The sequence below is a fragment of the Mustela lutreola genome, chromosome 2 (genome assembly GCF_030435805.1).
Source record: "Mustela lutreola isolate mMusLut2 chromosome 2, mMusLut2.pri, whole genome shotgun sequence".
Lineage (NCBI taxonomy): Eukaryota > Metazoa > Chordata > Mammalia > Carnivora > Mustelidae > Mustela > Mustela lutreola.
The window spans coordinates 113,691,044-113,707,786 of NC_081291.1; the positions used below are offsets into that span (position 1 = coordinate 113,691,044).

General features: G+C 40.4%; 1 protein-coding gene across 15 annotated transcripts in view; it reads right to left on the minus strand.

Annotated features, from left to right (window-relative positions):
- LPP (LIM domain containing preferred translocation partner in lipoma) overlaps window positions 1-16,743 on the minus strand; it is a 652,084-nt gene that overhangs the window by 13,488 nt on the left and 621,853 nt on the right. The window lies entirely within an intron of this gene.

Sequence of the window (16,743 nt, forward strand, 5' to 3'; positions counted from 1 at the left end):
ATATTGAGTCAGGACTCTAAAAGATTGATAAAATTTGCTATTAACTTTCTATCCTCCCCTAGAATCCCATGCTGTCTTACCAAACAACTATGTTTCCCAGGTAATATGCTATGTTCCAAGTGAGATGTCTGGACTGATGGGGAGTTTACAATCCAGAATAAACCTGAGATGGGGGTCTGATGAGAAAGATGCAGAACTGGAACTGCCCTCTCACCACAAGAACCTTTAAATGCCTGTAGGCATCAGTACTGACGTTTCCACCACAGCAACAGTCTCTGACTGGCTTGCTTCCTTGTTTGCATCTCTCCTCCTATAACACTGTAACTCCTATAACACTAGAACTCCCTATCCCCAAAATGATTTTTGGTTTCCTTTCTAAAACACAGATGTGACCAAATCACATGGCTGCTACCAAAAACTTCTATGGCTCTACAATGTGAAAAGCCCTCATTCCTCAACTGACATCCAACCTCCGTTTCTAGGGTCAGGTTTTCCTAATGTCTCAGACTGCTCTACTCTTATTCAATCTGTGCACAGGCTAATGCCAAGTATGAACCACAGTTTGTCATTTTGCCCTTTCAAGGTACAGATCAGAAGGTAACTTGCCAGTGAAGCCTTCCTGGATGCCTTCATTTGCAATCAACACCTTCTTCCTCTACCCTTCCCAAGCACTTAATTAAAACTGCTTATAGCATTACAGTGTCCGCTGTATTAAAATTATTTGTGGGGCGCCTGGATGGCTCAGTCAGTGAAGCTTTTGTCCTTGGCTCAGGTCATGATACCAGGGTCCGGGGATCGAGTTCCCCTTTGCTTCTCCCTCTGCCTGCTGCTCTCCCCTGCTTGTGCTTGCTCAGTCTCTCTCTCTGACAAATAGATAAATGAAGTCTTAAAAAAGTTATTTGCACATTTGTGCAAACTAATTTCTTTAAGGGAAGGGGCCATGTCTTTCTTTTTAAAGTTTAACATTTTAACTCCAGGGTAGTTAACATAGTGTTATATTAGTTTCAGGCGTACAATATAGTGATTCAATGATTCTATCACAGTGATTCTATATCACGCAGTGCTCATCATGATAAGGGAATTCTTTTTTTTTTTTAAAGATTTTATTTATTTATTTGACAGGCAGAGATCACAATTAGGCAGAGAGGCAGGCAGAGAGAGAGAAGAAAATGGGCTTCCTGCTGAGCAGAGCGCCCGATGCAGGGCTCGATCCCAGGACCCTGGGATCATGACCTGAGCCGAAGGCAGAGGCTTAACCCACTGAGCCACCCAGGTGCCCCAATAAGTGAATTCTTAATTCCTGTCACCTATTTCACCCATCCCCCTACCCACCTCACCTCTGGTAGCCATCAGTCTGTTCTCTAGAGTTAAGGGTCTTGTTTCTTGGTTTCTTACTTTCTTTCCCTTTGTTCATTCGCTTCCTTTCTTAAATTCCACATATGGTATTTGTTATTCTTTCACTGTCTTGTGTTGCTTAGTATTATACACTCTAGCTTCATCTATGTTGTTACAAATGGCAAGATTTCATTCCTTTCTTTGTGGCTGAGTAATATTCCAGTGTGTGTGTGTACACCATATCTTTTTTATCCATTCATCTATTGGTGGACTTGGCCGTTGCAAACAATGCTGCAAAAAACATGTGGAATCATATATCCTTTCAAACTGGTATTTTTGTATTTGGGGGGGTAAAAACTCAGTAGTGTGTCACTGGATTTCAGGATAGTTCTTATTTTTAACTTTTTGAGGACCATCTCTACTATTTTCAGTAGTGGCCACACCTGTTTGCATTATAACCAATAATGCACAAGGGTCCCCTTTTCTCCAAATCTTTGCCAATGCGTGTTGTTTTTTGTGTTTTTGATTTTTAGCCAACCTGACAACAATTTAGAATTGCATTTCCCTGATGGTAAGTGATGTTGAGTATCTTTTCTGTCGGCCATCTGGATATATTCTTTGGAGCAATGTCTGTTCTTGCCTTCTGCCCATTTATTAATTGGATTAGTGTGTGTGTGCATTTGTGTGTGTGTTGGATTGTATACTTTGTATATTGGATACTAACCCTTTATTGGATATGTTCATTTGCAAATATCTTCTCATATTTAGTAGGTTGTCTTTTAGTTTTGTTGATTGTTTCCTTCGCTGTGCAGAAGCTTTTTATTGTGATATAGTCCCAATAGCTTATTTTTGCTTTTATTTCCCTTGCCTCAGGAGACACATCTAGAAAAATATTGGTATGGCCAATATCCAAGAATTACTGCCTATGCTCTCTTCTAGGATTTTTATGGTTTCAGGTCTCACATTAAGGTCTTTAATCGATTTTGAGTGTATTTTTGTGTATTGTGTAAAAAAGTGGTCTAGTTTCATTCTTTTGCATGTAGCAATTTTCCCAATACCATTTGAAGAGACTTTGAAGAGACTTTCCCACGACATTTTCCCGCCTATTTGTCAAAGATTAATTGACCGTGTACTTGTGGCTTTGTCTCTGGGCTTTCTATCCTGTTTCACTGATCTATGTGTCTATTTTTTGTGCCGTACCATACTGTTCTGATGACTACAGCTCTGTGGTATAATTTGAAATCTGGAATTGTGATAACTTCAGCTTAGTTTTTTCTTTCTCGAGACTGCTGTTGCTGTTTGGGGTATTCTGTGGTTCCATACAAATTTTAGAATTTTTTATTCTATTTCTGTGAAAAATGCTGTTAGTATTTGGATAGGGATTGTATTAAATCTGTAGATTGCTTTCGGTACTATAGACATTTTAACAATATTTGTTTTTTCAACCCATGAACATGGAATATCTTTCTATTTGTGTTATCTTGAGTTTCTTTCATCAGCGATGTAGTTTACAGAGTACAGGTTTTTTTCTCCTTGGTTAAGTTTATTATTAGGTATTTCATTATTTTTGGTGTAATTGTAAATGGGTTGCTTTCTTAATTTCTCTTTCTGTCCCTTCCTTATTAGTATCTAGAAATGCAATGGATTTCTGCATATTGATTTTGCACCCTGTGGCCTTATGGAATTTATTTTTCAGTTCCAGTAGTGTTTTGGTGGAGTCTTTAGGGTTTTCTATGTATGTAGTACCATGTCATCTGCAAGTTGTCAAGGTTTTACTTCTTCCTTACCAATTTGGATGTCTTTACTTTTTCTTGTCTGAGTGCTGTTACTAGAACTTCTAGTACTATGTTGAATAAAAGTGGTGAAAGTAGACATTGTAGTCTTGTTCCTGATCTTAGGGGAAAATTCTCAGGTTTTCTTTTGTTTGTTTGTTTGTTTTTGTTTTTTACCATTCAGTATGATGTTAGCTGTGGGTTTTTCATCTATGGCCTTTACTATATTGAGGTATGTCCCCTCTAAGCCAACTTTTTTGAAGGTGTTTATCATGAATGTTGTACTTTATCAAATGCTTTTTCTGCATCTATCAAAATGACTATATAGTTTTTAACCTTTTTCTTGTTGATGTGCTATATCACATTGATTGATTTGTGAATACTGAAACACCCTTGAAACCCAGGAATAAATTCCACTTGATCATAGTCATGATTTTTTTTTTCATGTATTGTTGGATTTAATTTGCTAATGTTTTGTTGAGGATTTTTACATTTGTGTTCATCAGTGATATTGGTCTGTAGTTTCCTTTTTGGGGGGAGGGTGTCTTCATCTGGTTTTGGTATCAGAGTAATGCAGGCCTCGGAGACCATGTCTTAAGAATGTATTTTGCAGTCTCATATTAACACCCAGTATCCTACCTGGAATAAAACTAACCCTAGGATGAATGTGTGCAAAAAGAATGAATGAAGGAGTATTATTTACATCCTACCCGGGCATTACTGGACCGGTTTGACTCTCCTGACTCTGGAATCCATCCCAAAATGAATTGGTAAATTCATCACCATCTTCTCCTCAAAGCTGTGGTTGCTGGAGGTTCTGAAATTGCTTAGTATGCCTCTGGTCACAGTCTAAACTCATGGAAACTATTAACCTATTTTCCCCCCATTTTGAAGTGGTGAAATTAAAATAGCAGAAGAACATAAGATGAAAGTCTGGAGAAAATGACCCTCTGGACAATGAGGGCCCTGCTTTTTCTCTGTCCTGGTGATCTGAGCTGATGTGGCTGCAAACTGACTTCCCAGAGCTTGTGTTTTGCTCTTTGTGGATTTTAACCATTTTTTTTTTTTTTTTTTTTTTTAAAGGCAGCCCTGTAATGGAAGAGAACAAACCAGAGAGTGTTTGACCAGCGAATGTTTTTGTTCGCACTGAGGCCTGGCTGCAAGATTTAGCCCATTTATTCAATACCAGCAGCAGCATATAAAGGTGAGCCAGTTTCTAAGGAAAGACTTTATGGTCTCTGGAAGCATTGTTTAAAGGACAGGTAATCTGCATGTTTATGCTACAAAGGAAGAGCAGTGTAAAAGATACCTAAAGTGAGACAACTATAATACGCCTGCAAATCAGAAAATGAAGGTTTTAGGAATATGGCTGACTGGAAGCTTGGGCTAGCAAATGGTGGAGGAGGACATATAAAACGTCTCTAGCCAGTTCCCTTTACTGAACCTTTCTCCTTTCAGTCTCTAGCTGGTCCACTAGAAGCCATAGACACATCTTCTCTTTGAGGAAGCGTAAAGACTCTTTACCCTTATCATGTTAAGTGTAGTTATCATCTGTCATCATACAAAGTTATTACAGTACTATTGATTCTATTTCCTGGGTTGTACTTTTCATCTCCATGACTTATTTATAACTGGAAGTTTGAATCATTATGTTGTGCACATGAAACTAATATACCATTGTATATCAGCTATACTTAATAACAATAATAATAATAATAATCCAAAGGTTATGAACATAGTGATTCAAAGGGGCACATGCACCCCAATGTTTATGTCAGCAATGGCTACAATAGCCAAAATATGAAAAGAACCCAGATGTCCATTGACAGATGAATGGATAAAGAAGATGTGGTATATACATAGACACATATATGTGTATTATATACATATATATACATATATACAATGGAATATTACTCAGCCCTCAAAAAGAATGAACTCTTGCCATTTACAATGATGTGGATAGAAGTAGAAGGTATTATGCTAAGCAAAATAAATCAGTCAGAGAAAGACAAATACCACATGACTTCACTCATATGTGGAATTTCAGAAACAAAACAGAAGAATATAGGGGATGGGAAGGAAAAACAAAGTGAGATGAAATCAGAGATGGAGACAAACCGCAGAGACTCTTAACTTTAGGAAACAAACAGGGTTCCTGGAGGGGAGTGGGGTAAGGAGATGGGGTAACTGGGTGATGATCATTAAGGAGGGCCCGTGATGTAATGAGCACTGGTTGTTATATGCAACTGGCGAATCATTAAATTCTACCCCTGAAACAAAGAAAACACTGTATGTTAACTAAATTAAATTTAAAGATATATTTATTTTTTTATTTATTACAGAAGAAAGAGAGCGAGCAAGCAAGTGGGGGTAGGGACAGAGGGAGACTCTCCAGCAGACCTCCTGCTGAGCGTGGAGCTGGACGTGGGATGCTGGGCTTGAACACAAGACCTGAAAGATCATGACCTGAGCCAAAACTAAGAGTTGGACACTTAACTGACTAAACCACCTAGGTGTGCCCCCATTGAATTTAAATAAAAAAAAAAAATAGATGCACTCTCTAATAAATAGATAGGTAGATAGTAAAGGACTTTCACAATGTTAGAGAGGAAGGAATAAGGAATTCCTCTAGTCTAGGTCTCTGATTTCACAGGTGAAAAACAGACCCAGAGCACTAATACAGTTGGATGTGAGTCACGGAGTTCATTAGGGACAGAGGAGAGACAAGTACCCCAGATTCCTCCCTCACTCAGATATGGATCTGATGAATTAATTGTGTTGCCATAGGGAGGGAAAGCTGCTAGATGAAGAATATGGACCATTCATTAACATCCACTCTATGGGTCCTTGGGTAAATCTTTTCTTCTCCCTAGACCTCAGTTTTCTCAACTGCAAAACAATGATTAATTCTAACTACAATTGTATTGCTCTGTGATAGATCAGAATTAACAACAGCAGGGAAAGAACGTTTCCATTACTAGAGGTATACTAGAAACAACTGGGTGACCTCTGGTCTGAAGTTTGGAAGGAGGGTTCATGTGTTAGAAACCTGGACTGTATAAAATCTTTACTATGTCTTAACCACTTGAAATGACTAGTGGTAAAATTTCAAACATGACAGAGAAAGATCTTTGTGTCTTCTTATAGAAGGTTATTTTATAACCAAACCAAAAGATGTCCTCTCTGCATAAACACAAGGCTTTTCTAAAGTCAGTTAAGATGAAATGGCTAATAAATAAAACAGTTTTTAAGGAAACAGAAAAAGAAATATGTCTCCAAGCAAATAAGTGAAAGAAGGACATCTGTAAGTATGTCTACTCGATGCATCTTGTGTGTGGTGTAGGGGTGTCACGGCGGACTGGGCGGGGGTTTAGGAAGGAAGAACATACTCCAGCTTAAGAGCCATCCAGATCCATAGAGTGTTTTATGACCTGGCTCTGGATCCATCTCAGCTTCTATCTCTAATGCACCCCACCTTCCAGCTGCCACTCCGAGTTTTTTGCCACTTCTTTAATAAGCTGTGTTCTTTCACAAGCCCAGAACAGCGCACATCCTTCTTTGCCTAAAGAATACTTATTCATTCTTCAAAGTTAAGCTCAAATGTTACCTCCTCTGCAAAACACTTCTTATTCTCCCTCTGCTGTACCCTGAGCAAAATAAGTCACTTCTACTCCCATAGGACTACATGATGCTTCTCTGATGACACCCATATAACGTACTCAGATTCATCATTCATGTCAACCTCTGCTACCAAACTGTGAGCATCCTACTCTCACTGCACAGAGCCACAGTCCTAGGTAGAGCTTCCTAGGAAATAGATTCTGAAACAGAGATTTACACATGGGAAGTTAGTGAGGAGTGTCTTTGAGATCAGCACCTGTAGGAGAGTGCAGGAAGCCCCTGAGCAGAGGAAGAAGCTGGACTGCGATGCAGTCACAGCAAAGGCATCTCATAGTTCCCTGGAGAACTCTGGAGTTAGGATGGTTCTGCACATTTGTCCTTCCTTGACGCAAGAGGGTAGGACCTTTATACCCCCTGCATCTACCAGTCAATGGATACAGGAGACTCTCGAGGAGGAGGAGTGATCTTGGGTGAAGGGGTTCCCTCCAAGTTATCAGAGAAGGAACTCCGCAACCAACGGTTAGCAGTGGGGAAGGAAAGCCTCAGTCCTGAAGAAGGATCCGAGCCATGTACTACCACATCCACACCATAACCATCCTTGCCCGGGACCTTGATATTTCCTGATGCACCGTTGGCAACTGCTGACCAGTTATGAAGCACCTTACAGCTGAAGCTGAATGGAGAGTCTAGGTTTCTTTGCTTTTTCAAAAATTCTAGGTACTGTTTGAGGTTTTTTTTTAGAGTCTTTAGAAAATGTCTTAGGCAGTTACTCCAATGAAGGTATGGTTAAAGGGAGATGTGAGAGTAGCAGAAGAAAACAAGAAAGCTACCAAAAGGCACAGCTTATAAACTTTGCTCAAGTGATGGCAATACAATTGTGCTTAAAAGCAAGAAGTTAAGTGAAAATAAAAATAAAAGTCACAAACAAAATCTTGTACACGAAACTCCCAAATGTAACTGTTTTTAAATTAGAGATACAATCTGGTTGTATCTTTTCTATCCTTGGGTACTGTATAAATAACTTGTCTAATTCACAGGCAGAAGAGCTAGAAGAATCATCTGAATATAAATGAAGCATATAGGTAACAGGAGCATTAGCTACTAGTTAGATGATAGGGAAAATAGTTCTAAAATTTACATATTGCATAGGTGTGTACACATGTTCAATGGTGAGTATTTCAAATCAAGGCACATAACTATTGGAAGGTTCGGAAGACTAAAGTGTTGCCATTTAGAAATGTTAAAATTTTCATTTCATAAAATTAAAATGTGATCTTATATTCAATCTTTATTGTTTTTTTAGGTACAAAAGCAGTTTTGAAACAGAAAAGACTCTTGGAAAAAAATGAGGGTGATATCTCATTTCTAGATACACTTTTGGTCTCATTGGGATAAGAATAACAAGGAAAAAGAAGAGTTCAAAGATACTAGGCCTTTAGAGGTGACTCTTGCCCAGGAGTTTGAACTCCCCTCTCTTGCCTGCCTCTCCCATAATCCATCACTCCAGGCAACAGTTACCAGGGAAGCACACCCAGAACAGTCCCAGATCCCTTCTGGATGAGGAACAGGAAAGGATCGTGCCTGTGGGGGTTCCACACTGTGCAGTTTAAAAACCACGATTCTAGTCCAACTATCCGATTCTAGACACCAAGGCACAGAGAGGGAAACACCTAGTAGTAGATTTGGGGTTAGAAGACTGGTCTCCTAATTCTCCCTCCAGTAGCTAATCCCTGCCCCAACACACTATATGTAGTTCATATTTCAGAAGACACATTCTGTATCACAAATAAAAGGCATTCAGGCAGGTTACTTAAACGTTACCCACATACACAGAAAGAGAGGAAATATGTCAAGATCTTAACACAGTTTGTCTCTTGCCAACTTCATTGGTTCCCATAGGGTAAGACAGTAAACTCACTGTTGCATCCCCAGCATCTACAACAGTATCCTTGTATAAAATTGCTGCTCCCCAAATACTGGTGAGATGATGACTCAATACACTCTAGATATGTACTTTACATAAAATAAAAGGATACTATTTAATGATGCAAAACAATTATCAGTAGGCAGGCTAAGACACAGGGTGCCTCATTGGCTTCCAAGGGTACCACATTTAGGGGGGTGACAGGGTCAGGGGCTTCCATAGTTCCTGAGTGGTCATCTTGGGTTAGGAGAAGCCCCATCCACCAATGCCAGTATGCTGACTGAATACCATACTTTCCCCCATAGGCCATGATGTAAAGAAGGTCATGAAGCACAGCAGAAGTGTTGCTGTTCTCAATGGGATAGTGGTATGGTGTAGTAAGGGGAGAAGAGGGCTATGACTCAGCACATCTCCGTGGAAATGCCAGAGTGATACTACTGAAACTCCAAGAATTATATTCCCTACCTTAATTGTGTACTTTAATTTTTTATTTTTTTTAAATATTCATTTATTTGACATACAGAGATCACAAGTAGGCAGAGAGGCAGGCAAAGAGAGAGGAAGGGAAGCAGGCTCCCCGCTGAGCAGAGAGCCCGATGTGGGGCTCGATCCCAGGACCCTGGGATCATGACCTGAGCTGAAGGCAGAGGCTTTAACCCACTGGAGCCACCCAGGAGCACCTTTAATTTTTTCTTGATGTTGATAATCAGGAAGACTTCCCAAATGATGGCAGTGTTCTGGGTTTCCCAGTAAATGAAGACATCATGTTACCTTGGTAGTTCTCCTAATAGGCTACAGTACAACACTTCCCTACGGTTCTGCCTCCCAGTGGGGAGGTTTTTGACTTTCCAAGTATCCTTCACCTATATGTATATCTTTTTTATTTTTTCTTTGGGTAAAGATTTATTTATTATTTTGGGGGTGGCGCACGAGCAGGAGGGGCATAGGAGAGGGAGAGAATCTCAAGCAGACTCCACGTGCAGTGTGGAGCCCAGTGTGGGGTTCAATCTCATGACTGCTGAAATCATAACCTGGGCTGAAACCAAGAGTAGGACCCTTAACTGACTGAGCCATCCAGGTGCCCCCACCTATATCTATGTTTTAATCTAATTCTGTATCTATATCTAATATGTGCTTAGAAACAGATTGAGAATAATAATGCTAAGACCAGTGTCATCCGATGTCTTTGACTGTGATTTTTGAATCAGAATCAACATTCCTATTCTATAGATGAGAATTCTAATTTTTAAAGACAGAAAAACTCCCAAGTCAATTTATTAGATGGCATAAAACCCCTATAATGTGTTTTCTTTTGAGGTTACTACACACACACACACACACACACAGAAGTGACAACTATGAAACATGGAGCTGGAAATTTAGTAAAAGAACTCAACCTTCTTATTTTTTGTCCATTTCCGCTAATTTTTTTGAGCACAACTCTGTGCACCCAGTACCAGTATTACCTCAGCTTTCCTATCAATCCCCTTTAAAGAAACTTCTTGTATGATTTTCTGATGAGCAGAGCAGCCAGCCTTCCCACTTAATTTAGCATTGCAGAAAGCCTAAAGAGGGGAACAAAATGTTCAGCATCCTGGCAGGTACAGAAGCAGAGAGAACAAAGATACCATCCCTGCCCTCAGAGGTTCCCAATGTGGTGGGAGGAGCAGACACTTCTATAAATAACTGACTAAAGGCAAAGGGCAGAACACATTGCTATTATGGAGGAATGAGTAATGTGTGATGGAAACACAGAGGAGAGAGTAATTACTTCTGAGTGGTGAAGGAAAAGGCAGCATGATGGTAGTGGGTGATGCTGGGAACCCATCTGGGTGGGATTTGAGTTGGCTCTTGAAAAAAAAAAAGCCATTATAACACTCTTTGGAATTAAAGTTGTGTTATAAGGAAAGTCTTCATTATCTAAGTCCCAGGTCTGCCTCCACGGAAATGAAATTCATTTCCCAGGAAGAGTTTGTGACAGACCCAGTGTATTGAGCAGCACTGGTGAAGGAAAACTCAACCCTGTCAGAGACCAAAATCTGTGTCAGACTAACATCAATAAAGGACATGCAGGACTATTCATTTAGAATTTAGAAAATAAATTCTTACAAAGTTTTCTGTGTGTATTTGGACTAAATAAACTGGATTTAAAATTAAGTATGTCCTCACACCACAAGAAAAAGGGCTGACAGAAAGGACAAAAAGATCAGAACAATTAAGTCACTTTACTCAGTTTTGCCCTGAGCCACAAGTCACATCTCCACAAAGTAAATAAAGCCCTGTTGCTTATTCTGAAGCACTCACTTTGGGATGATGATATGAGCTTTAGGAAATTAAAAAAAAAAAAAAAAGTCCCATTAAAGGACATTTAGTTTATCTATACCTCAAGGCCTAGAGATGTGGTATTTTACCTTCAGCTGCGCAGCTCTTGTAGTACGCTAGCTTTCCCTAAACACTTGGCTTGAATGTCTCATAACCCTGGAGGCGTAGGATGAAGGCAGAGGGGGCGGAGCCCTGATGAGTGTGCCAGACCTTCATGCCAGGAGCAAAATTAAAAGATCACACGGCACTCCTTGGAGACTATTGTGAGAGGGGGGTAAAAAAGAACAGAATTCCTTTCCTTCCCAGCCAAGTCAGATCACAGATTTGCCTTTACAGCACCTTCAAGGTACAGTCTGTCGGGACTTGTCATCTCAGGAACCAGAACAGAGAGAGTCAGAACACAGAGTCTGTCATATGCAGTGAGAGAAGTGGTGAAGATTTGAGAAACCTGGGCTGGGAAGACCAGGCAGTGGTCCTGACCTTGTTGGCCTTCTGTTTCCTCCTCTACTTAAGAGGGAAAGTGTCTACAGTGCGGTTCTGGGAGCACCAAGTGAGATCCATGTATGAAAGGAAGTGTCCAGTGCCTGCTATATTCTAATGAGTTTTGTGTTCATCCTCCTTACAGATTCTAAGGCATGCTTTGATCACTTAGCTGAATTACCATATCTAAGCACTACATTTCAATTTTTTTTCTAACTTGTCCTTCACCATCAATTCTTCTATACATTATAAAAGAATTTCATATCTCTACTTTAAAAATATGGATTATTTAAGGAATCCTGTGTATGACACTCTGGGACAACTCAATAATGTAATATCAAATAAGCTTCTAGATTCCTAAGAGATTGTTCCCCTGCTTCCTAGGAACTTTGTGGGAACATTATTCTTACTTCTATGTAAGCATTATTATACCTCAAACCTATACATTTCTCAGTCCTTCTTAAAAGTTAAGAGTTATTTTACACTCCCCAAACAAAAACTGACAGCTTGCCTGGGTTGAGTTTTCAAAGTTTACAAAGTATGTGTTAGAGGGTAGAATGGTAGAACTCTTGATTTGGTTATTTGCTGCATGACTATTAATGTGCTTGAATTTGAACTAACATCCTCTAAGTTCAAAGATAAAGTTGCTCATTCTTCTACTTCACACTGTCCCCTGATTTTCTCCTAAGTATCTCTATCTAGTTCATGTAATGCCAATTACACTGAATACAGTTGCAACTCTCTAGCAAACTGCTGTACCACAGCCTTTTTAAGTACATAGTTTGCTTGGGCTTGAAAAAAATTATGAAAATCATCTCATTCCACTCTCTCCCCTCAGACAGTAGGACACTGCATTCAAGGAAGCCAAATGCCTAACGTTGTAAACTAAGGAAAGAGCTGAGTTCAGGGCCCAGTTGCCCTAGTTCTGTATGGTACTCTTTCCCAGACCTCGTGGGGGAACGTTTTGGAGTACCAAAACTTGTCTTTGGTGTTCTGGCCCTTGTTAGCAATAAGAACATGAAAACTAATATTGGTTAGCTATTGACAAAATTACTTAAATCCAAATGAAAAATCATTAGCAGAGTATATGACATAACTTGAATTTTCGCCATTGTCAAAACGTGGTCATCTCACATTGGTAAGAATGGGGGCCCTCTGGCCAATGACTTGGAGGGCTAATCCTGTTCTAGGCCATGGCATGATGACTTAGGTTCACTTTTCATAATTCCTGCTACTTGCAACTTGTAAATAGAGGTTATGCATGGAACTCAGATAGGTTCCACCGAGGTAGTCAATTTCCGGAGTAACTGGAATTTCACAGTTTCTTGAACAAAACTCCATCTGAGTGTCAATTTTTCATCTATTAGAATGGGATACTGATTATTGGTCTATCTTAAAGAATCTTGGTAATTAAATGAGATAAGACATGTAAAATGCATTCTTAAGAATGTCAAGATTAACTATAGAGAACAAACTATACTGAGAGTTACCAGAACGGACATGGGTCAAGGGATGGGGGACACAGGTGATGGGGATTAAAGAGGGCACTTACCATGATGAGCACTGAGTACTGTACAGAACTATCAGATCACAGTACTGTACACCTGAAACTAATATAACACTGCATGTTAACTCTGTTGGGATTAAAATTTAAAAAAAAATTTAAAAAGAATGTAAAGAGATGTAAAGATATTGTTATAAAGTTCTTTTCTCCAGGCAAAATTACTGTTCTGTGTGAGGACTGACCAGAATTATTGGCTCTTTAGTCTCTGACTAGTCAACGGAGCCTACTTTCCATTGCTCTTACTACAGAGAGAAGACAATATGAGATGTAGACGTAGACATCCTTAATCCCACATACTGTGTTTTGGAAAATCCAGTGTGCTTTTTTTCCTTTTTTTTTTTTTTTAAAGATTTTATTTATTTATTTGTCAGAGAGAGAGAGAGTGAGAGCGAGCACAGGCAGACAGAGTGGAAGGCAGAGGCAGAGGGAGAAGCAGGCTCCCTGCCGAGCAAGGAGCCCGATGTGGGACTCGATCCCAGGACGCTGGGATCATGACCTGAGCCGAAGGCAGCTGCTTAACCAACTGAGCCACCCAGGCGTCCCTTTCCTTTTTTCTTTTGTTTTCAACAGACATTTTGTGTTGTTCTATTTTTCTTTCATTTACATATGTGGGACACCTAATAAGTGCCGGAACAGGTACATATTATATATTTCGAGTGTGCATGCACAAGTCTCATGGATGGCGTAGTTTGTCACAGGCTCTTCAACTAAGCCCCTGTGAGGCGCCATCTTGACTACCTTCAATTTACAGTGGACAGGAGGCCTCCATGGGGAAAACAATTTCATTCTAGATCACAACACTAACCCGAGCACTATTTGAAACTAGGACTGTTGAAGTAGATGTTTATGGAACCCCTGCACAATATGGTGACATATAAATGACCCCAAGGCATAGGCTGTGCCTAGTTTTGGAAGCCTAGCCACTGGCAGTGAGGCTTGTGGAAAGGATTTTCTTCTGTTAGCCTAAATTCCTATACCTTTAAGATAAGAGTCTTTATTAGGGAGACCTCTTGGTCTCCTGAAGCTCTGTGATTGGTTTGAGGACCCAAGAGAAGTTTCAGCAGGGCAGCACTCTTTGTCTTATTCACTGCTTCAGCCCCAGTTCACTGCAAAATGGCTGGCACACAGTAGAAGCTCAATAAATATTTAATTAAGGAAATGAATCAGTGGTTCGGAAGGAATATTCCAAAGATTCATCCAATAGCACTGACTTCCATAGACCTACCCGAAATTCCATAACCATCTTCAGATGGCCTTCCATCACCACCCTATTTGTAGCCCCCTCTCCTGAGCCAGACTCTATCTCATTGCCTTTCTACTTTCTTTATACCCTTATCACTGCCTGATACCACCCCCAGCATCTAGTTGCTGACACACTTATTGTTCATTTCCCCACAAGTCTCTTTGAGACACAACAACATTCACGGTCTTGGAGCAGTGCTGAACACACACCAACCACCTAAAATATGTTGGTTGAATGAAAGAAGTAAATGACATTAATCTATTATCTAAGGTCTCTTCCAACTCTTGGTTCTTTGAGTCAATCTCAGCAAAAGTATTTCTCTAAAAAAAAAAAAATAGTGCTACAATTTCCACTTAAAAAACCCCATATGATCTGACGTTAATTATACAACACTGGTAGGACAATCTCTTTAACTTGCAGCATTTGTCAACTATGGGTAACTGACCCATCTAGGGGCCAAACCTAAAACCAGGGGTTTAAGTAATGATATTTTCAGCCACATGCATACATAATAATGACTGCCTGCCTGCACAATTCAGGTCAGAATTAAATCCATTGTGAATCATCCATTAGAGTTGGGATCTGCAAGCAGAGACTAGAAATGTTCCCAATACCATTCTGCTCACGTGCTGCCTCCTTTCAGAGTTGCCTGAAACTCAGCTCTGCCAAGATGTTTATTTTCTACCTGGCTTTATGAATTGCAATTACTTCCTAAATTATAACAAGCCACAAGTGGTCTGAGCCAAACAACTGGGGTCACAGAAGGTCTATCCTTGTACTCCTGGGGATGACAGAAAAGCTTGTTTGAACCAAACTTGATCCTCTTTCAAAAGAAAGGGAAAACTTTAAGCCTCTAACTCTTGGGAGTGGCAAAGAGAACAGCCAGAGGGCCATAAGCTAACTTCGATCCTCTAGAGATCAGTTGAACAAATTTGGCAATGATTTGGCTTCTGTTGAAAACAAGCCCTTCTAATTACACTTCTGCCGATGGAAGACAAAAGACAGCACCGTCGCTTAGAAAGGCCATTAATGACATGCCAACATCATGGTTGCGACTGTGTAGTTTCCTTCGGAGCAGAGCACTGTTAACGTGAACTTCAAACGCCTGGCTCTGGAACCCATTCACGAGAACACAGCCTCCTGAAGAGCACAAAGGGAAGTCGGCACAGTGATTTACTTCCCTTAAACTGTATCTTGGCTGTAATATTTTCTGACACCAGAAATAAAATAATTCCATGTTTTGGTTCCTCTCTCTATCCCCAAGGAGGCCAAAGTGGTTTACATTAAGGAGGTATGAAAGGCACAGACAAGAGCACAGGGTTTTCCATTCTGTAACTCCTGAAAGACAAAGGGGACAGAAAATACAGATGTTTTCTCTTCGCTGCTGCAAAAGGGCGGGGGACTAACTCTTCCAGTGTCTCTGGAATGCAAATTTTCTTTCACAGTTTAGCAGTCTTTTTTGGATTTCAGCACAGTGAACTAACACTTTCCTGGATTCCAAGACCTCCAGAGAACCAGATGGAGGGGAGGAATTGGGAAAAAAGAACCCACGCTACTTGAAAAAGGTATGAATTTCTCACTCTGCATCCAGCCAAAAGCTCTGAAAATTAGAAGAGCGAAATCACTTTTGGTTTGTTCAAATGCATGCCATCCTAGAGTTGTTTGTGGTGGGGGAAAAAAAAATGGAAAGTGATATGATGGTTTAGAGTCTGCGTTCAGTTTAAGCTAGGAAGCAAACTTTAACAGAGATGATATGTTTACTATCAAAGACAGGAAATAATGTAGATGGAAGAGATTGCACTAGAGGATCATTCTATAGGCGGGGCTCTAAAGCCAGTGATCATACCCTAGCGCCAGACTCTCTGGCTCGACACTGGAGACCCTTCAGGATATTGTCTCACCTCCCCTTTCCAGGTACCTATCCTGCCATTCCCCCAAGGCAGTCTTCATTCCTGTCAACCCAAGCTTTTGCTCAACCCAACTTCATGCTCCTTGTTCTTGCATGCCTATGCCTATGCCTACGCTCGTGCCCCCGCCTTGAACATTCTTCTTTACAAGTGAGATGGCTCAACATTCAGGGCCATGGGCATGTGACTGTTGCCTCCTTTATTAATCATTTCCCTCCATGTTGGTTTCTTCCCAGCACTGCTCATATCTTCATCATAGCAGGGACCCCCATAGAGTGTTTTCTATGCTGTGGAAAATGCTGTCACAAAGTGCGCTTTTCAAGGACCACGACGCCAACGTATATCCCATGCCACATGCTCTTTTTCCAGTGTGACTCTGGTAGTCCACTACAGACGGGTGAGGTCTGGGAGGTCATGTGTCATTTGGACATGTGCCATTTTTATCGGGATAAATACTTGGATTCCCTCAGTTTTTTATGGCACATGATTTCATCATCTTGTCCTCCTATTCATCATTCTCTGCACAAGTTCTAGTTTGCCAGGTTGCCTTCGATGTGTGGGGCCTGGAAAGG